At 44.0% G+C, this 23,587-nt stretch overlaps 1 protein-coding gene across 3 annotated transcripts in view; it reads right to left on the reverse strand.

The window, feature by feature from the left end:
* Positions 1-23,587, reverse strand: part of TBL1X (transducin beta like 1 X-linked) — a 130,195-nt gene that overhangs the window by 104,100 nt on the left and 2,508 nt on the right. The gene's annotated exons all lie outside the window — the stretch shown is intronic.

Here is a 23,587-nt window from a genome sequence, read left to right on the forward strand (position 1 = left end):
GAGGTCATCATGGGACATGCTAACCAAACCATTGTAGGAGGGATGCAGTTTTGTACTTTCCCCAAAAGACAGAAGGCAGCAGAATGTCATATAACCACATGGCGGAAGGCAAAAATTCAACCTTAGTATCTGTTGCTAGTAGCATTAGCCCACTCACTGACCTCTTAGAGCAATTCCAAAGTAAATCAGCAAGTTTAGGTGTGAGGGCAAGATTTATAAATATTTCTATATCTAACAAAACTACAACATCGATGGAAGCTGTGAAAAGCACCTTTCAGCAAAAGTCAGATGGGTGTGGAATCATAATCATAATCTGTTTATATGCCTCCTATCTGACTGGGCTGCCACAGCCACTCTAGGCAGCTCCCAACAAAAAAATAGTAAAAGTACAATACGACAATTTTCAAATGTGATTTTAGATGGTCAATTTGATGTGAGTTTTACCGTATTTCCCTGCAGCACAGTTCATCAGGAGGATACATGAGAAACATACCAACTGCAATTATTGTTAAAATCTTTGCTTAACCAGCAGGAAGCCTTTACTTTCCAGCCTCAGGATAAGAATGGTTTCAGCTTAAGAACGGACCACTGGAACGAATTAAGTTTGTAAACAGAGGTACCACTGTACAGTCAAAGGACAGCACTGGGTGTGTTCCAGGACAAACTTACAGTTCACACGGACACCCAGTAACTTGGGCCACATGAACCAATGGTAAAGACGATGTAGCAATTATGGAGCAATAGGGTCAGCTAGGAAGTGCTCCCACCACATCTCATTCAAACTTCCTTCCATCTCTCTCTCTCTCTCTCTCTCTCTCTCTCTCTCTCTCTCTCTCCCCCCCCCCCCCCCCCCCCGATACTGAGCATTGAGAAAGCCAACTAAACAATCAGCGTCTTGGGAAACAGCAACAACTTCCGTTATCATGTTGTACTATCTTTATTTGGAGCTGGATCCTAGAACATGCTCTGCACTGCAATGGAGCTTCATGACAGACAAACTGATACAGAAACTGCCTTCCCTAAAAGGTAGAAATTTAGCATTTAAAACATTAAGACCATATGGAGTGCTAAGTTGTCAAAATACAAACGCTTTGGTAATAAAATATTTTTACAAAATTAGCACCATCTAACAGATTAATTGATATATCCACTCCTTCCCCTTAAAATAGCTGCATGCTATCACGCTGGTTATTGGAAAGCGTCAAACTTAAAAAGAAAAAAAGCAGTCCTCGCTGCAGAAACCACCATCTGTTGACAGTACTTTGTGCCTTGGTACCCATGGAGTAACAGGACAAAACCTAATTTATGAACACTCTGAAATGGCAGACAGCCCACAACTTCAAACTGGTGCTTTGCTAAGCAAAAAATAGCTCTGTTCTCTGTTAGACAGTCTCATAACACAATCTCCTAATAGTGTGATCCTATGCATGCTTGTTCAAAAGTAAGCCCCACTGAGTTCTAACCCCTGAGTTAGAATGTAAGAAGAGCTGCATTAGGTCAATGGCCCATCTAGCGCAGCATTCTGTTCTCACAGCAGCCGACCAGATTGCCAAGGGGAAGCCTGCAAGGCAGTGACACTCTCTCCATTTGCAGTTTCCAGCAACTGGCACAACTTCCCATTGTCATTAGGAAGGTGCCTTCCTGTACTCATCTTGACCCCTGCTAAAACCTTTTCTGTGTAGCCAAGCCTACTTAAGACGTGCGAAGTGTATTTTAATCTGTTATTTGTTTACAGTTAAGCAGCATACAATTTTTGTCAAACAAATAAATAAATTTAGAGGCATGCTGCCTTTTACATATGAACGGGATATTTGATATTTCTTGTGTGTTGGTTCGCATAATAATAATAATAATAATAATAATAATAATAATTTATTTATACCGTGCCCATCTGGCTGGGTTTCCCCAGCCACTCTGGGCGGCTTCCAACAAAATATATAAATACAGTAGTCTGTCAAACATTAAAAGCTTCCCTAAATAGGGCTGCCTTCAGATGTCTTCTAAAAGTCTGGTAGTTGTTTTTCTCTTTGACGTCTGGTGGGAGGGTGTTCCACAGGACGGGCGCCACTACCAAGAAGGCCCTCTGCCTGGTTCCCTGTAACCTCACATCTCACAGTGAGGGAACCACCAGAAGGCCCTCAAATCTGGACCTCAGTGTCCGGGTTGAATGATGGGGGTGGAGACGCTCCTTCAGGTATACTGGGCCGAGGCCGTTTAGGGCTTTAAAGGTCAGCACCAACACTTTGAATTGTGCCCGGAAACGTACTGGGAGGTCTTTCAAGACTGGTGTTATGTGGCATAAGACCGAATCTGTAAGATTTTAAAGCAGGAAGATGACCAAACACAGATGCACAGAGATAGAGATATGAAACTGGAATGGCTATATTTTATTCTCGGATTGTAAAGCTTGTGTACAAATGTCAGCAGGAAAAGCCTAATGTTATCTTCTATGGAGTACCTCCTCCTTGCCTGTGACAAAGGGTTATCTAAACTGGAAAATGTAAAAAAGAAAGAAAGAAAGAAACGTAGATGGCCTAAGCCTGTAATTTTATACAGAAATGGTGGAGAACCTCCCACCAACTTTAAATACATTCCTTGTTCTTCCTTTGTAGATCTGGCTTTTCCTTGCATTCAAGCTGGGAATGCGAAGGAAAATTTGCACATTGCAGACTCAAGCCATGTCTGCAAAGGGAGATTCCTCATTTGTAGAAACAGCTTGAGTTGATAAGTTGTGGCTGCAAAAGAGGAACCTGCTGAAGTGACCCCTGAGAGGTGGGCCAGTTCCCCACCCGGTATATGTATTTTCTTGGAAATAAGTGTCCCCGATCTCAGTGGGACTTGCTTCTGAGGAAATCTGCACAAGACAGAATCACCAATACTAGCAGTCATTTAAAATCGTCACTTTAATAATGGCTCTTTTCAAGCTCTGGCGAGAACATAATTTTCATAGACATACAGATTTGTTCAAATCAAACTTGGGCATTAAAAATATTGAACAAGAATTAGATAATCACTCAGCACCTTGGTTTAAAAACTTGTAACTTTCGAATAGCTGTTGGTTTCGGTGCCAAAAAAAATACTTTGCATCAAAAATTTATTAAGCTTTGGGATTTCCACTATAAAATGGATCAAACGGAAATTATGTGAATAAATGGGAACAAGATCTTAGTACAGCCATTCATTTTTATTTCTGGGAATATGTTTGTAATAATAATCTTAATATTATTATTATGTACCAACATGTGGGAAACCCATTTCAATTTAATCACCACATGATATATTATCTCAAGAAATTACATGAAATAAGTAACTGTGTACAGCAATTTGTGCTGGAAATATTAAAAAAGAACCCATTTTCCCCCAGATGTGATTTACTTGTACAACTGCAGCAAAATTTTGGACTAGCATCCATAAAACTGCTAAGGAAAGTACAGTACTAGCTTACTGAAGCTCCATTACTTATATTTTAAATGCTATTTATTACTTTATTCAATGCATTTACATCCTGCCTTTGAAGATAAAACTTTCACAAGACAACTTAAGAGTAATAAATAAGGTTTATTAAACAAGGCATTAAAAGCAAAAACAGTAATTAAAATAGCAACAACTAAAACATGAAAACAAATAAAAGTGAACAATAAGAAGCTGAGCAAAATAACAATATTTTAAAGAACAACCAACCGTCTTGCAACACCATAAAATATATTATGATTTCATGGACTACCAAAATACTTTTTGTTAATTTTGCTGCAAGAATCTAACAGACCTACTGCTCTGGGAAATAATGTTAAAATCCACCAATGAGGGGGGCATACAAACCTTCTGGGGAGGGGATTCCAAAGATGTGGGTCCACCACCAAAAAGACCCTGGCCCAGGTATGGTTCTTGGCAGTGGGCCAGAGAGCAAGACCTTCAAGGCTGATCTCAGAGCAGGCTCATGAAGATCAAGGTGACCCTAGTGCCCTGGTCCCAAACCATTCAGGATTTTAAAAGCCAAAAACAGCACTTTAAATTGAGCCCATAAATAAATAGCTAACTATTGCAGCTGGTACAGAATTGGTGCAACAGTGATTTGAATGCCTGGCCTCAAGCATCCTGGCAGCTGCATTCTGTATCAGTTCAAGTTTCTAAACTGTCTTTCATAAAGGGAGCTCCACATAGACAGCATTTCAGAAATTTGGTCTGGAGGTAACCAAGATATGTAACTGAAACCAGATCCATTTTCTTCAGAGAGGCCCACAGCTGGCAAACCACCAAAATTTTAACTATATATAATAATCACCACTAAGACGACATAACTTGCATGAGCAAGTCATTACTGTAAAATTAAAAAGTGATATTAAGAACTTAAGAAGAAAGGCAAAAGTGCAATGGCTTTGTCCAGCCTGGGCTTCCTTTATTAATTACCAGGCAATTAATGCTCTGAACTCTACAAACCTGTCAGTTTCAATTTTTACTAAAATATGGTTTTGCACATTCAATGGCTCTCTCATTGTTCTTCCCTTTTGGGATTCTGTATATTTGTATGTACAATGCACTGCGCTTTGGCTGATGGGTAGAACACATGTGCTAAAGGAGAATAAGAATAGTCAATAAAAATGTAATATAAAAAAATTAACTGGTCTGTAAACAGCTGCTAAGCATGTGTGTGCGCGTGTGTTTTTTAAGTGTGTTTAAAACAAACCATCGTTAACATTAACCACAGATTGTTGGTTTGGATGACACTGCATGCTCATGCTAGGCAAAAACAGAAGAAAAGCCTTCCCTAAACTCCTTGAAACCACAACTATGGAGAAGAGAAGGAGGAAGAAACATGCTGCAGCTCATTCTCATAATGCTTAACTATGGTTTAATGTGACAAATGAACCAGGCAATTTTTAAAATGATTGTTAGTCATATGACCTGAAAGCACAATTTATATGATGATTTATAAAAGGGCAGATAACTGCAAATCCATGTCTGTATAGCCCTCTCTCTGTGTGTGTTTACATACACACACAAATAGCGCAAATAAAATACATGCAAATAGTTTGCCCCCTCTGCTGCTTCTGGTTTCACTCTTTATTTGGGAAGGTGACATAATGTGGAGAGTTTTGTTCTAACTTCCGCTATGTACTAGTTTTTTGCAGACATGGAATTCAACATGCAGGGAGCGTTCTAACATATAGTAGAGCCTCTTACAAGTTTATTTATTTTTCTGAATGCGTGGAGGCATTCTACAAGGGTTACTCACACCCCATCCGGAAAGCCTAAAATCAGAGGCAAAATTAATGGTGCTAATTAAACTCAAGCATGGGGTAAGGGCTTGGGTGTTTGTTTACATATATTATTTTGCATTCATTTTTCATTTACTAAACTAAGAGGCAACGCTAATCAACACTTATCTTAAAAGGCTTCCCAAACATTAATTAATTCTCTTAGTACTCCGGTAAGAAAGGTGGATAGGAAAGTAATTTAAATGCCTTTATAATTGCCAAGTTGTGAAAGCTAGCACCCTACTAATCACCTTGTTAAGATTATATGGTTCCTTTCCCACTCTTTTTACATGCAGCTATTGAAATTGACTTCAGTGAAGAGAGGTGTTTTAACTCTGGAGTAGTATGAAATTATTAGCAAGCCCCATAATTGCTTTGCTTTAATAAGTGTGCAGGTTGGATGGCAGGCACCATGGCTCAGGGATAAAGCGTGTAATAGAATCATAGAATCATAGAATCATAGAGTTGGAAGAGACCACAAGGGTCATCGAGTCCAACCCCCTGCCAAGCAGGAAACACCATCAGAGCACTCCTGACATATGGTTGTCAAGCCTCTGCTTAAAGACCTCCAAAGAAGGAGACTCCACCACACTCCTTGGCAGCAAATTCCACTGTCGAACAGCTCTTACTGTCAGGAAGTTCTTCCTAATGTTTAGGTGGAATCTTCTTTCTTGTAGTTTGTATCCATTGCTCCGTGTCCGCTTCTCTGGAGCAGCAGAAAACAACCTTTCTCCCTCCTCTATGTGACATCCTTTTATATATTTGAACATGGCTATCATATCACCCCTTAACCTCCTCTTCTCCAGGCTAAACATGCCCAGCTCCCTTAGCCGTTCCTCATAAGGCATTGTTTCCAGGCCTTTGACCATTTTGGTTGCCCTCCTCTGTACACGTTCTAGTTTGTCAGTGTCCTTCTTGAACTGTGGTGCCCAGAACTGGACACAGTACTCCAGGTGAGGTCTGACCAGAGCAGAATACAGTGGCACTATAACTTCCCTTGATCTAGATGCTATACTCCTATTGATGCAGCCCAGAATTGCATTGGCTTTTTTAGCTGCCGCGTCACACTGTTGGCTCATGTTAAGTTTGTGGTCAACCAAGACTCCTAGATCCTTTTCACATGTACTGCTCTCAAGCCAGGTGTCACCCATCTTGTATTTGTGCCTCTCATTCTTTTTGCCCAAGTGCAATACTTTACATTTCTCCCTGTTAAAATTCATCTTGTTTGTTTTGGCCCAGTTCTCTAATCTGTCAAGGTCGTAATAAGTCCTTCATTCAATCCCTGCCATCTCAAGTAGACAGAAAAACTTTTGGATGAGACACAGGAGCTGCTGCCCACTGGTGTATATAATATTTGGCTAAATCAGGCATGTCCAACAGGTAGATCGTGACCTACCAGCAGATCACTGGCTCCCCCCCCCCCCCAAAGAAGCTCAACAACTTTGGGTTGCCCCCCAAAAATCAACATTTTTGCTGTGCACCCAAAGAAAACGGGGCCTTCTTCCTCCCTAAAAAGCTCAACAACTTTGCCCTCAACCCAAAAAACAGGTCTTTCCTGAACCCACAAAAAGGGGGTAGATCACTGCCAGTTTTTAACTCTGTGAGTAGACTGCACTCTCTTGGGAGTTGGCCACCCCTGGGCTAGGTAAACCAATTGTCTGACATATTCATATGTCTCTCTCCAATGCATCAGATATCTCCCTCCCCCCAAACACACCCTTTTTTGCACTTCTAGTGCTCAGCTTCCCACTAATTCTTACATGTTCACAATCTAAAGGTAATCTTGTACAAAGATCCAAAACACCTTACGTCATCTGGTGGGTTTTTGTTTCTCACGCTTCAGATTTATATGTCCAATATTTACCATCCACAGCAGCTCTGGAAATATGGGTGTCTTGGTTTCTATTGGTGTGTTACCACTTCTTTCCTTTTCATTTTGCATATGGTACGATGCGACAGCCTGTACTTTTGGGTTGGCAAAATAAAATTAAAGAAAACGCAAGTAATAAAAATGTGGGAAGCTTCCCCCCCCCACACACACTTGTTGTTTACAGTCTGCCAACACTCAACAATCATTGAAATTACGTTAGGGAGACTTTTTGGGGACGGGTAGGTAGATTAATACTTGCAATTAAAATGCTGGTATTAATGCAAGTCAAGACTGCATGGATAGCAGTCATACATGTATCTCACCCCTGAAACAAAATCAAGCCAAAGCCAACTGGAAAGTAGGAAGGAGGCCAACAAATGACTAAGGTACAAAGCAGCTGCCAAACTGGCAATAAAATTAGTATATCTTTATAATAAACAACCGAGGCCCATGTTTTCACCTCAAAAACAAAATCCGCTGTGTACATTTCACTGTACACCATGAAGCTTATTGCTTTTGGCAGGACTTTGTGAATCAATGTGCTGTAGGCTACTGGAATGTGTTAAAATCAGCATAAACTCATCACAGTGCTTTTCCAAGCACAAATCTTATGTAAGAGTTGTACTTGCGCTAATCAAGATAGCACAATAGCCCTCTTTCATCAGTAGCATCACAGTGCAAAATTATTCATTTCCCAAATGCTGAGCTGTAAAATACTTGGTGTTTTTTTTATGGTGAACTACACAATGTAATACTCTGCAGAGTGATGTTCTGTGGGGCAGGATTAATGAACTGCTGATAAGGCTGGATTATGAAAAGGAACAGGAGTCCATAAGTAAAAAAAAAAAATCCCCTGTAATTTGCTTCATTTCCTTCCCAAACAAAAACAAAATTTAATTAATTTTCCTTTCAAAAAAAAAGAAGAAAGAAACAGAAATTTTGTGTTGTGCTGTATACTGCTTCCTGTTTTATAGGTCATTAATAGGTCTTCCTCCCACATAAATTAGCATTTGATATACCCTTTTGCAGGCTTAGACTGCTAGTATACCCTGGGGATAGCAAATGGAACTTACGTGCAGCTGCAAAAAATTTAAGATTTACTTTTGAAATCACTTCTTCCCATGGAATCAATGTCAAATTTTAATTAACATGCCCATTAAATTAGTGGATTAAAGTACACTGGTCTGTTTATCAAGATCAGTTGGCTAATCACTCAATGTGATTCAATTACTTTGGCCACCAGCATACATTAGGACTGCCATGTCTCACACAGTAAACTGGGTAATTGTTAATTTTACATACATTAATTTAATTCTGCACAAACGCTAAGCATTTGTTGCTTAATGTTGTGACGTGGGGTTTGTGATTTCAGCTCTCTTGACATAATCTGCTGGAGACAGTTCTCTAGTAACACTTCTTTATTACAGCAAACAAGACTGAAGACTGAGGAGGGGAAAGCTACATTTATAGGGACAGGGGACTAGCTAGAAAGGATACATTTTGGAGGGAACAATATCAGGCAATCACAGTCCTGCCTTTTGGAGGAAACCAATAAGACAGAGGATCCAAATACAGCAGTTTAAATGAACCAATAGTAGCTGTACCCCCTGAAACCAAAAGGCAGTTACTTTACCCTAATGCAAATATAGACAATAATAATACAGATATAAAATCCTTTGACTCAATACACAACACCCCTCCCCCCCTAGTGAGCACAGCAGACGTAATCTCTCAGGTACTGTGGGGCCCTACAACTTCTACTTGATCTCCTGACAACAGGCGTTGCCGGTTCTGGATTGGGTGTTACCTGTGGTAGAGGGGCTGCTATAGGGGTTTCCTCAGGAACAGATGGAGTCCCAGACATCTCAGGGTTCCCTACCTGTACCTCGTCATCATGAGGACTAGCAGACCCTGGTTCATTTGCTGAAGCCCCTGGTGACTGCACCTCTGGGCCATTTTCACTCTGGTCTTGCAGCTCTGCGTCGTTAGCCAGGGATGAATTATCTGACTCCTCCCTGCTGAGCGCCCGGCGCCTCAGCTGATCTATATGTCTCTTCCAAACTTGCCCATTTTCCAAGGTTACATAATAGGACACAGGTCCACTAGCCCGGGTGACCACACCAGCCACCCACCGCGAACCTCGTGAATAGTTCCTCACCCAGACCAGATCTTCAGGGGCGAGATACCTTGTTGTGTCAGTCTCAGCCTGGGGGTTTGCTCTTGAATTATGGTTTGGCATTTTATCCGGGTGGACATAATCCAGCACCGTTACCAGTCTTCTACCCAAGAGCAGCTCAGCTGGCGACTTGCCCGTCGCAGTACACGGCGTCGCATGCTGCAAAAATAACATTCGCGCGATGCGAGCTGACCAGTTACCCTCCATTAAGCGCGCAATGGATTCTTTGGCTGTTCTTACCATGCGCTCAGCCTGCCCATTGGAGGATGGGTGAAAGGGCGCGGATGTGACCCCTCTTATGAAGTTATCAGCCAAGAATGCCCTGAATTCTTGGGATACAAAAGCTGCCCCATTATCTGATACAATGGTCTCAGGTAACCCGTGGGTTGCAAACAGCTGCCTCAACACCTTGATTACGGCAGCTGATGCCATGCTAGGGACCATCGCCACTTCTAACCATTTGGAATATGCATCGACGACAACCAAAAAGACCTTCCCCTGGAATGGCCCAGCAAAATCTAAGTGCAGCCGGCTCCAGGGAGATCTGGACTGCTCCCACCAGTGAACTGGTGCTCTGGCCACTTCTGGCCGCACCTCTTGGCATGCCTTACATGTTCGTACCCATTGTTCTATGTTCTGGTCCATTCCAGGCCACCACACATAACATCGGGCTAGCGACTTCATCCTGACCATTCCCGGGTGTCCCATGTGAAGCGTCTCAAGCACCCTGTTTCTCAGTGGTGCTGGGATGATCACCCTATCTCCCCACAGGAGACAACCCTTATGCATGGACAACTCGTGCTGCCTTGTCGCATAAGGCCTGAATTTGTCTTCATGCGGACCACCTGGCCACCCCCTCCCCACCCAAGTGAGCACACGGGAGAGAACAGCATCTTTCCTCGTTTTCTCAGCTATATCAGTAGCCGTTACAGGAGCCCCCGGAAGTGTTTCCAGCATCATTATGTGCTCCGCTGGAGCGGGATCCTCATTGCTCCCGCCAGGAAGGGGCAATCGACTCAGCGCATCAGCGTGGCACAACCGTTTCCCCGGCACATGGGTCAAGGTGTACTGGAACCCGTTCAGGAATATAGACCAACGCAACATTCTGGGGGAGAGAATTTGTGGCGTTTGTTTGTTCGGGTTGAACAACCCTAACAGTGGTTTGTGGTCCGTTTCAATGGAGAAATGGCGACCGTACACATAATCATGGAACTTTTTGATTCCTGCCACAATTGCAAGCGCCTCTTTGTCAATTTGAGCATAGTTGCGCTCCGTGGGCGACAACGTACGGGAATAGAAAGAGATGGGCTTTTCCGACCCATCCAGTTCCCTATGACTCAGCACCGCCCCCAGGCCGTATTGAGAGGCATCACATGCCAGGACCAGCGGCTTTGACTCATCATAATGAGCAAGGACGCTCCCGCTACTCAGCATTCTTCGCAAGGAGTCAAAAGCCTTCTGCTGCCCCTGCCCCCATCGCCACACATTCTTTTTCTGCAACAGTCTATGTAATGGTTCAGCTACCGAAGCTTTATGGGGTAAGAACGAATGATAAAAGTTAATAAGTCCCAGGAATGACTGCAACTCCGTCTTGTTCTGTGGTCGTGGTGCCTCGATGATGGCCTTAATCTTAGCATCTGTGGGGTGGATGCCTGATGCATCAATTTTAAACCCCAAGAAATCCACAGCTGGCACCCCAAAACTGCATTTTTCCTTTTTCAGTTGCAACCCCACCTCCTTGAACTTGAGCAACACTGCACGGACACGCGCAACCAGTTCCTGTGGGTCTTTTCCAGCAATCAAAACGTCATCAAAAAATGGCAAGACCCCCGGCAGACCTCTTAACAGGCGTTCCATGAGCCCTTGAAAAATCCCTGGGGCCACACAAACTCCAAATTGTAATCTGTTAACTCTGAACGCCCCTTTATGTGTGACAATAGTCTGTGCTTCCGCTGATTGTGGGGTTACTGGCAGCTGTTGGTAGGCTTGTGCCAGGTCAATTTTGGCAAACACCTTGCCCCCAGCCAGTTTAGCCAACAGATGTGATACGACTGGAATGGGGTATGAGTTTCCCCTGAGTGCCTTATTGATAGTACATTTGTAATCTGCACAGATCCTGACTTCCCCATTTGCTTTAAGGGGCGTGACGATTGGAGTCTCCCACTTAGCAGAGTCCACGGGTGAGAGAACTCCCTGCTTGACCAATTTATCCAGCTCTGCTTCGATCTTGGGTTGCAGTGCAAATGGCACTCGCCTTGGTTTGAGTCGGATTGGGGCCACCCCAGGGTCCAACTCGAAGTCAACTGGGGGCCCTTTATAACAACCCAGTTTTCCATTAAAGAGACCAGCAAACTCTTTGCATAATGCCTCGCTCATCTCAGGGCAGGTTTGGATTGAATTAAGCCCTGATATACTCAGTCCCAGGGCGGGGAACCAGTCAGTGCCCAGGAGACTGGGGCGACTGCCCTTCGCAATCACCAGTTTGAGTACAGCCTGTTTGTCCCGGAACTGAACTCTCACGGCACACATTCCCATAACATGGATGCGGCCCGCTGAGTATGACTGCAAGGTTGCCGGGAAGGGCTCCAGAGGGGGCAACTTACCCCTGGGGAAGAATGTCCTCGCGGTCTGGTCCGACACGATAGTGAATCCAGATCCGGAGTCCACCTCCATGTCGCACTGCTGACCCTCAATCTTCACCTTGACGTGTGCCTTGCCTTGCGCTGGGAACTGCACGACCCTCCCGTTGATCTCCGTTACATAGTGGCAGTCCTTTAGAAAATGGGTTGCTGTGGGCGGTCTGCGATGCTCCAGTCTAGGTGTTCCTGTCGCTCCCAACGCCGCCGATCTACAGACCCTGGCGATGTGACCTGTCTTCCCGCACGTCCGGCACATAGCATCCCGGAAACGACAACTCTTCCGCTCATGGTTTCCGCCACAACCTGGACACCTGCCTCGGTGATCTTTGTGCACTGTGCAGGCCTGACGCACTGACTCGACCCCACGGACTGGGCTCTGGCTCGGAGTAGCCTCTAGCTCGTCCATGGCATGCGCAACTTCTATCTGTGGCTTAGGGGCCTTGCGACTGGCATCAAGCTCCTCTCTTTCATAATTCTCCGTGGCGGTGGCCTCCTTCAAGGCTGAAGCAAGGGTAACCTCTTCTTTAGCCACGATGCGTCTTCTGGCTTTCTTGCTGCTCAGACCACCGATAAACCGATCCAGGAGAGTCTCTTCCAGATTTTGGAAGTCGCAGTGCTGAGCGAGCTTCCGCAGTTCAGCTAGAAATGCAGATACAGACTCCCCAGCACGCTGCTGCCTCTCATGAAACTCCATCCGCCGGGCCATCTTGGTCTCAGTAGGCGCCAAATGGCTTGTTAGGCAGGCAAGAATATCTTTGAGAGATGTCTCACTTAGCTTCGCTGGAGCAAGCAATGCCTTGGCCAGCTTGAAGGTCTCAGGCCCACAGTAGCTCAGGAATGTGGCCCTTCTTTTGCTGGCATCGGTGATCCCTTGAGCCACTGCGAAGAACTCGAAGCGTTCGACGTAGTCTTCCCACGTGTGGGGCTCTGATGGCTGGAAGGGCTCCAATACCCTTGGACTCTCCATTGTCCTGTGGCAGGGTCGTCTTCTCAGCTGGCCAGTGAGTCTTGTTCTTAGCTGCAATCCGGACTCTGAGGCAGGGCTGCGTTTAACCGTTCCTCAGCATTCCGGATCCCATCCTCGTCGCCAGTTGTTGTGACGTGGGGTTTGTGATTTCAGCTCTCTTGACATAATCTGCTGGAGACAGTTCTCTAGTAACACTTCTTTATTACAGCAAACAAGACTGAAGACTGAGGAGGGGAAAGCTACATTTATAGGGACAGGGGACTAGCTAGAAAGGATACATTTTGGAGGGAACAATATCAGGCAATCACAGTCCTGCCTTTTGGAGGAAACCAATAAGACAGAGGATCCAAATACAGCAGTTTAAATGAACCAATAGTAGCTGTACCCCCTGAAACCAAAAGGCAGTTACTTTACCCTAATGCAAATATAGACAATAATAATACAGATATAAAATCCTTTGACTCAATACACAACACTTAACACTGAGGCCAAGCAAAGAAGAAATGGCCCAGGTCAGGTAGTTATTAAGCTTCTGTTTGCACATTTACAATGACAATTATGTCTTAATTTATCAAAAGTAGCAGGAGCATACTCCATCTCCTATCGGGCTCTCAGCTCTGCATCAGGACAGAGCTATGTATACAAGACAGAATTCTCATAAGTTTTCATACAACCCTTTTCTACCTTCTAGCTCAGCAAAGCACACAGTGACATTAGCCTGGTCACTTCCTGGAACGGAAGATGTCTGCAGCTCCAATGGAAGGACCTGGCACACCAAAACCTTCCAAAGACCAAAGGCTACCTTCAACATACAGAGCACAATGTTTTGGGATGCTGGGCCTCAAGGAAACTTCAAGTCTGGGACACAGCCAGGCAAGCCACCGTGTATGGTGCGTTCTCAGATTTCAACATGGAAGAGCCTTTCATTCCAGGTAATGAGTGGTTGCATTGTCCTACGCTTCACAGAAGCATGCCTTGCCAAAACCTAGGGAAGGGGGCTATAGAATACCACATGGAGCATGCCTCAGTTTTGTAGCTTCCAGGAGTGAGCATGAATGCTATGGAGCTGTAGCTAAATGGGAAAGCTTTGAGCACTGTTCTCCTTGTTTGCTTAGCTTCCTTGAAAAATATTTCTTGCTACTCAAAGGGTCAGCTTCAGACCTAAACGGACCCTCAGAAACCTGCCTGCTGCTGGGCCCCTCTCCTACCTCAGTGAGGCTCTGAGTGTAAGCATTTCTGGTGGTGGCAGAGCTGCGCGTACCTTTTAATTCTCCAAAATGTCTTGGAGCGGGACATCAGAATGGCTAAGCACACAGCTGCCCAAGGATGACAAATGTGGACAGAGAACTCCAGAGAAATTGTTTTACTACCCAAAGCCTGGGTCTAATCTAGTTAAGAGTACATGGTAGGGCCTGAACACTGTTCACAGGTAGACAAACTAACAAAGTCTGCAGGTGTAAATGGTCAACTGATGTTACTTCAAAAGGGACAAGGCAGCCTATCTACTGGAGGCCTTCAGAATAATAGTGGAGGGCACAAAGGGACAGGGAGACAATATCTTAGAGCCTAAAATGGCAGAAGAAATGTTTCCAGTTCCCTTCTTCCCCTCGGCTGCCTGCAGAGCTAGAAATTAACCAGGCACCAGGTACGTTTTGTGATTGGCACGGATCAAATTGCGACCACATGAATGCCAGTTTGGTGACTGGGGAAAGCAAAATGCCTTTTCGAGAAGGATCTGAAACATTTTCCTTGAAGATTGAACTTGTTTTATCCTGGATTGTTTTATTGGATTTTTAATCGCTTTGAGATTTTTTTCTTTAAAGTATAAAGCGGTATACAGTGGTACCTCTGGTTGAGAACGGGATCTGTTCTGGAGGCCCATTCGCAACACGAAAAGAGCGCAACCTGAAGCGCCGTATCTGCCCAGGTGCGCAGCGCGATTTAGCGCTTCTGAGCATACGCAAGCGGCGAAACCAGGAAGTAACTCTTTCCGGTACTTCTGAGTCGCCCTGGGACGTAACCTGAAAGAACGTAACATGAAGCAAATGTAACATGAGGTATGACTGTACAAATGAAAGAAGAAGAAGAAGAAGAAGAAGAGGAATACCCATTGCAGGAAAAGCACCTAGACATTCCATTGTGGCGACCGTAAGTTGCCATTTGGCAATTCAATTGTATATCTTGAGTTTCTAACACTGAGTGCCTTTGCCTCCAAAGGCAGGCCTCTACAGAGCGTTTGAGGATCACTTGGAAGATGGGACACAGTGGGAGGAAGCTGCCAAAACTGGATGTAATTCAGCTGTCCTCTGGCACTCCTTGTTAAGGAGATCTTCCTAAACCTCCAGAGAGGTTTATGGGGTGGATATGTGCAGGCGGTTGTACAGAAAAGACACAGGAAGCTTTTCTTCCATGTACTTCCGTTAACTTTCCCTAGAATTCAAGGCTACATGTGAAAATGTTGTACCGTATTTTTCGCTCTATAACACGCACCAGACCATAACACGCACGTAGTTTTTAGAGGAGGAAAACAAGAAAAAAAATATTCTAAACGAAACAGTGGATGTATGATTTTTGTGGTTCATGCTGTGGCCACAGACATGTGATCTGACAGTGAGTTTGGGGTAGCCCAATGCAAAAATCCCGAGGATCCAGTCGCAGGGGCGCTGGAAGTGGCAGGGGCGCTGGGGGAGTGAACGGGAAGCAAGAAGAGAACGATCCCACCCACACACACACAGTATCAATCCTAAAGTTGCAGCAGTGTGCAGGGGCGCTGGGAGAGTGAACGGGAAGCAAGAGAAGGAGAACGATGCCTCACACACACACACAGACACACAGAGTATCAATCCTAAAGTCGCAGGAGAGCGCAGGGGCGCTGGGAGAGTGAACGGGAAGCAGGAGGAGGAGAACGATAGCTCAAGCACATACACACATAGCCCCTACAGTGGCTAATCCAAAACCGGACAGCAAAAAACAGCAGGCAGGGACAGAGAGCACGGGGTAGTTTTAAAGCAGCCAACCCCGCTCTGCTTCTCTCCCTCCTCCCCGGCTGGCCTCGCTGACAGGAGCCGCTTACACCCACTTTGCTGTTTCAAAGCGAGCCACGGACTGCTCACAACTGCAGCAGATTCCCCTGCCATCGTAGGCATTCGCTCCATAACACGCACAGTCATTTCCCCTTACTTTCTAGGAGGAAAAAACTGCGTGTTATGGAGCGAAAATTACGGTAATACTTATGAATTAAGCTTATTAGCCATTTCTCTGTAATGTACTCAAATCAGCATACAATAAGACGAAGTAACTAATCTATTATTGCTGCTGCTGCTGCTGCTGCTGATGTTGTTTTGAGAATGGCCCCTATATTCTAGGCAGCAGGGACAGTGAAATTAGGAAATGAACCTCCACAATGGTTTTTAATGGCTAGGAAACATTTCTGCCCCGATTTCAGGACCAAGTGATTTCCAGCAGAGAGCTTGGCAGAGTCTGCAACATATTTCAGCTTCTTTGTTTTGGAATGAGCTGGCAGTGGCTGACCAGGAAAGGGATTTTGAGGTTGTGGTGGGGAACAGCTGGATGAAATCATCACCAACCAAACGATGCGAAAAAAGGTAAATTCCATCCTGGAAATGAATTTGAAATAAAACTGGTTTATGCAAACTTCTTATCAAGACTTTCAACACTTCTTTCCTTTCCCAGTGCCACAGAAGACAGAATTGGGATTCAAGATAACATTAACAGATTGGGAGACCATAGACCCTCTTTCATTCAATGTTTTTAAGCAGAGGTTGGGCGGCCATTAGTTGAGATTCCTGCATTGCAGGGGGTTGGAGTAGATGAACCTCAGAGTTCCTTCCAACTTTGAAATTCTATGATTCTATAAACATGATTACCACACTCTACCCCAAACTACGCCCTACAGCACAATTTCTGTGCTGTATAGTTCATGCATGTTGCCATGTGCCAGGGGTGAACTGAAACACTTTTTATTCCATTTATTTTGGCTAAATATTAAGAAGTGTTCAAAAAATAATAATTCTTTGAGAAGTCAGATAAAGTTATAGGACCAGTGGAAACAATCCCAGGCATGCTTGGAAGTAAACCCAACTGAGCCCCCATAGGGTTTACTCCTGAGTGAACAGCATGGAACTACTATGAGGTTTTGCTGCTATATATTTTGATACTATACGTTCCCCTTAAAATTTCTGTATTCTCAGTTAAAATACAGAGATGTCTAACATTCTCCCTTTGCAGTATGTCATGGTTTTTTATGCATTTTCAGGGTAACATAATTCAGTAGGTGACTTACAGTGGCCCTCGAAAAAAGCTTTATTTATACAGGAAGATTCTTCACTGTGTTCACTGTTTTATACAAATACTATATAACAGTTATATAATGAGAGAGAGAGAGAATACACATGCCACACTAATATTTACCCTTCCATATATTCCTCTCAAGAACTAAAACAGAAAACATTTTGCAGAGCAGGCAATTATTACTAAAAGGAAAAAAAAATGTAGTTCCACCACAACTGTTGTTGTTGTTGTTGCTCTTGTTCAACCAAGTTGTCCAAGTAGGCCATTTGATATAAACCTATAAATTGCACCCATGGGAATTGGGTTCTTACTGTAAGGAGGTCAGCTATTTCCTTCTAACTAAAAATAGGCAAGTGAAGGAAAGAGACTCAATTTACTAGCTGAAAAATAGTTTACAAAATTACTTCCATCTTGCCTCATGATAAAAAATATGGAAAATATGAGACTGCTCACAAGAGGCAGAGGCAGATTTCTGCTCCCCCGTACTTCAAATAAGGCTGGAGCACAACCAGAATGTACATTAAAATAGTAATGAAAACTATGAACAGCCAAAAAGTACAAGGGGAAATGCCAGAAAATGTATTCTTTTCCCAGGGAGAGTGGTCTTGGCAACAACAGAATTCCAATGCGGATTTTTACCACCACTCCCACAAAAATAGTGAGGCAATATGATGGGGAGTTGAAATGAGTGGGCAAAAAATGTGACTTGTTCCATGTTTTATAACAATACTAGACAGAAGTTGCCACTCCAGATAGGATGGGCTACAAAATGTAGGTTGACCCTTTGTGGCAGGGTTGAGGAACCTGTGACCATCCAAATATTTCTGGGCTACAAACGCTGGCTGTGACTGATGAGAGTTGGGGGTCCGACAACATTTGGGGACCCACAAGTTCCCCATCCCTGCTTTATGGGGTTCACTTTTGGCACATGAGTCTACAAGTTTTGGGAAAGAAAGGTAGCAGAATTTCAGAGGTATGTGGATTGGTCAAACAAAAGATATCACTTGAAGCCAACACAGCAATCGAAATGCAGTAATGTGGAAAATAACTGACATTTTTACATCTCAAGTACATGCAAGTGTGAAGAAAAGAGTCCAAATGAACAGTGCCCTCTAGACATTGGCTGGGAGCCACTGGTTGAAATATATACTTTAGGACCCACCCTATTCTCTTGACAGTGATTTGTTTTCAACGTTTTCAGTATTTTTTATTTGTTGTAACCCGCCCTGGGACCTTCTGGGGAGGCAAAAAATTTACAAACAACCCTGGCAGGAAGAAAAACTCCTCAGGGAGGTGAAATTACAATGGGAAAAGCAGTGGGCAGGGATGGTGGGCAAACATTCCTCCTGCCACCACGTCTCTGCCACAAATCATCTCCACTAGATACCACTTTGCAGAAAATAAATGGTGGCTGGTGGTTTGCAAACAGAAGTTACCCAGCGACATATCGTTCCAGCTTTAGAGACCAAATATGGCTGTGTTGTGTTTCTAGTCATAAAATCGTAGAACTGTAGAGGATCATTTAGTCAAACCCTCTGCAATGCAGGAATATGCAGCTCTCCCATATGGTGACTGAACCTGCAACCTTGGCTTTATCAGCACCAGCCTCCCACCAACTGAGCTATCCAGTTCTCCTATCGTCAGAGCATCATTACTGTCTTAAACAGCTGCCACCCTATTACTGCAATTCTGACTATGTAATTTTGTTAACATTTCCTACCATACAAAACAGCTAATGTCAGGGCCACAACAAAGCTTCCTTATCAGATTTTAGTGGGAGGAGAGTTCTATCCTGGATCTATTTTACGCTTCCTGAAAAGGACCTTGAAGCCAACTGGAAGCCAACTGCTATCACACAGAAGGTCAAGTAAAAACCCTCCTTCCGTCAGGAGCCGGGCAAGGCCATTTTAGATTAACTGCAGTTCCTGAACCGCTTTCAAGGGAGTGCCACATAACATGCAGTGAAACAGGTGATCCTAGAAGGTTTACACAGGTGTAAATGATGGTAACAAGATCCTGTTCATAACGGATTCCTCCCACCGTGGCATCTATAAACAAGTTTGGAGTCAGGTAAAGATCTTGATGGGGAATAAACACACCAAGTTCATTATCCTGTACCATTGATTCAGATTGTAGAAGACAGGTTATATTTATTATGCACCTAATTACCGTATTCCCCCCCCCCATAGGACGCACTTTTCCCCCTCCAAAAATGAAGGGGAAATGTGTGTGCGTCCTATGGGGCGAATGCAGGCATTCGCTGAAGCCTGGAGAGCGAGAGGAGTCGGCGCGCACCAACCCCTCTCGCTCTCCAGGCTTCGCGCGGCTCTCCCAGCACCGGGCTCCCACGGCTTGCGGAGAGTTGCCTGTTCTGGGGGCTGGGGTCGGGGGAAGCTCGAGCTTCCCCTGCCCCAGCCCCGCACCTGGGGGGAAATAAATTTTTTTCCCTTTATTTCCCCCCCAAAAAACTAGGTACGCCTTATGGGACGGTGCGTCCTATAGGGCAAAAAATACGGTACCATCGCGACTGGATTTAAAAATAAAAATTCATACAAAGCTACGCAGTCCTGGGCCTTCGGGGTTTACTTGTAGAAGTAAACAGAAGCTCAGGAACACAGGCCCATTTCTCAAACATACACCATAATAACAGTATAAGCTCAGATGTAAGTACAGTCATACCTTGGGTTACAGGCGCTTCAAGTTGTGCATTTTCGGGTTGCGCACCACACCGAACCCGGAAGTACCGGAATGGGTTACTTTTGGGTTTTGGCGCTCGCACATTCACAGAAGCACTAAATCGTGCTTTGCGCATGAGCGCCAAATTGCAACCCATGCAGACGCACGGATCACGTTCGCAACCCGTGTCCACTGTAAAGCAGAACCCCAGAATCCCCCGCATTATCCTTTGGGAACACAATTAACCCCTCTGTGATCTTGCGCTGCAAATACAATGAGCAGAAAACCACAAACATATCCACATGTAATGGTCCAAATGCTATAAAAATGGAAAGCAAATATATTTATTACAGTAAGCAAGCATAGCATGTAAATGTTTCCTCAGAAACTACAGTGAGTTTACACAAAGCAACCTAAGCCCTATTCAGGCATTCTTGATCCCTCAGACAAGAAGAGAAAGCAAGGGCCAGAGTGCCAGTTCCAGCAGCCCAGCCACCTGATTTTCTAGGGTTCTGAGTCGCTCAGGAAATAAAGGCAAGATATATAAACGTATCAAAATACTGTAAACATAAACAAAAAAAATGGTATGCATAGCTGAGGCTTCCTTCTTCAGAAGTTATACCTTCAGCACACAGAGGGCAATGGCGACCACGACAGGGCACAGAGGTAGCTTGCCTCCACTCTTCCTCACAACATTGAGGGATTTCAATTTTGTCAGCCTGGATAGCTCAGTTTGTTATAGCATGGTGCTGAGAACGCCAAGGTTTGCAGGTTCGATCCCCGTATGGGATGGCTGCATGTTCCTGCATTGCAGGGGATTTGACTAGGGCCAGCGGTCAGCAAACTTTTTCAGCAGGGGGCCAGTCCACTGTCCCTCAGACCTTGTGGGGGCCCGAACTATATTGGGGGGGGGGGTGAACAAATTCCTATGCCCCACAAATAACCCAGAGATGCATTTTAAATAAACACACACATTCTACTCATGTTGATTCCGACCGCCTGCTGGCCGGATTTAGAAGGCGATTGGACCAGTTCCGGCCCCCAGGCCTTAGTTTGCCTACCCATGGACTAGGCAATCCTTACAGTCCCTTCCAACTCTATGATTCTCTGATCTGGGGCCTATACAGCCAAGTGGAGAATGCCTTGGAACTCTATGGTCTATTGCAATCCCAGCACAACCCTTATTAACAACTTCAGTACAGTGGTACCTCGGGTTAGACGCTTCAGGTTATAGACACTTCAGGTTACAAACTCCCCTAACCCAGAAATAGGATCTCAGGTTAAGAACTTTGCTTCAGGACGAGAACAGAAATCGTGCAGCGGTGGCACAGCGGCAGTGGGAGGCCCCATTAGCTAAAGTGGTGCTTCAGGTTAAGAACAGTTTCAGGTTAAGAAGGGACCTCCAGAACGAATTAAGTTCTTAACCCGAGGTACCACTGTATTAAACTGGATTGGCTGCCACTGTGATTGCCAGTGCCATGTTTATGGGATTTTCACCATAAAGATGACATTCTACTGGTGAATATGCCTATCCTTTTCTTATGAACTGGGCACTTGGGACTTTTTTTTTTTTAACTCTCCAAAGATAAGACAAGTAGGTCTGAAGTTTAATGGAGCAGCATCAGCAAACTATTGTTTTAAGTAAGTTCACCCTTTATTTAACTTTATTTAAAGTTCAAAGGGTGCTGGGCTAGATGAGCAGTTCTTTTATTAAAACCTCTGCCAATTTAACACTAAGAAAGATCCAACATGTTTTCAATATTAAAGTAGACTCGTTTTCCAAGAGTGATCCAATTTGTTTCACCATTCCACTCAAATTATCATGTGCACAATATATGTTCTCATAAGGTGGAAGATCCTGAAACTTTGCGCAGTGCAATACAATGTTTGTTTACTTGGAAGCAAACAAGACTTATTTTATAGTGGAGGGGTGGGGAACCTGTTGCCCTCTAGATATTGCTGAACTCCAATGCCCATAAGTCCCAGTCTGATAACCAATGGTCAAGGATCATGGGAGTTACAGCTCAGCAACGTTTGGAGGGCCTCAGGTTTCCCATCCCTGCTCTAGCTGAGTGAGTTGAGAATCACAATCTTTGACAATAGATTTTTTTAAAAAAGATTCACAGTATACTTCTATTCATGTACTTGGAAATAAGTCCCATCAAATTTAATGGAGCTTGTTCTCAAGCAAGTGTGCAGAGGATTGCTTTCTGAGGGATACACTGTAGCAATGAGCTAAACTGACAGCTATATGGTACTATTTGATTTAAAATATTTATGGAATCCTAGTATTGCTTACATACTCTGCAGTGACAAACGAAAACAAGCTCTCTTCAGCCACAGATAATCATTCAGACAAACCCAAGGTTAAAATGATACGAGACTATAAACAGTATCATTGCAGCAGCTTGGGTAAGTGAGTGGCATTTGATCAAGCCATTCACACAAAGCTCTAGTAGTGACCCAAAATAGCTAGCAAGAAGCTGAGGCTAGAAGACCACTGGGATTCACTAAACATGTAAACAAACCTCCTGCACACTGGCTGTTTTGGAAAAACCAGCAAATTAGCAACCTCAGATTTTCCTGTATGTGTTGCATAATCAAGGCCATGGTCTTGGGACACAGTATGTTTAGGATCACAAAAAGATGGATTAGAATTCCATTTTGAAAAAATGGTTTAATGGTCTCCTTTGGTGTGGGCTAAAGGAGGGGTGTAAATCCACCATGTGCAGTCATGTGGCAAGAAAGGTTTAATGCATTAACCTTGTCTCTGCTGTAGGAAAACACTTGGTTTAAGGTTAACTAATAAATGGGTCAAGGTAGGAAAGATGTGGCCTTAAATCTGGCACAGTAGTAGTTCTGCATGCATGACTTACTTTCTGTTTTTTCTTTCTGGAACAGCATAGGTAGCATTTAAGAACATTATAAAGCAAAAATGCAATATACAAATCCTATTTCGCTTTCAGTATTTATTATCACAACCATCTGGCAACAAAACAACCTTTTATCTGGCCGTTTTCTTATTGGCTTTTAAGGCAGTAGGATCTTTATCTTGTGAATTTGTAAAACCAATGTACAAGCAAATATATTGTAGGAGCAGCTTCCAAAACACTTGTCTGAATATGCTATGCTCTTTGAGAGGATTATATATGTATACTGATACAGATGTACACACAACACACACATACATATACAACCTCTTGCAGCTGTATGTCTTAAAGAAAACTTTTGAGAAGGTGGGGGAGGGGCGTGCCAGGCATTTATGTGTCTTGAGAACCCAGTATGTAATTAACTAGGCCAAGGGGTCATTAGCTGAGCACCACTCTGCAACAACAATTTGCCCTCACACCCAATTAAAATCAAAATATTAGGTCAGCAGCTTAGATAAAAAAATAAAACAGTTTGTGCGTATGTAGACAAGATAAAAGGGGGAGACATAGCAAATGGTGTTGGTAACATTAGCTAGACAGGGGCAATTATTTAAAAAAGGGAACACTCCTAGGATGCAACAGGTTGCCTTTAAAACACCCACAAACATAAAGAGGGCATTGGTTGATAACACAATGCACCCTGAATATTCCCCCTTACTGATCAAAGCATCCAGGTTATGGACACTACTTACGACCCAAATCAATGGAGAGAGCAGATCCCCTTTGCTGGATCAAACCTGCCCCCCCCCCCCACTCCACACAG

Source organism: Podarcis tiliguerta (assembly GCF_965153285.1).
Source record: "Podarcis tiliguerta genome assembly, chromosome: 4".
Taxonomy (NCBI): Eukaryota; Metazoa; Chordata; class Lepidosauria; order Squamata; family Lacertidae; genus Podarcis; species Podarcis tiliguerta.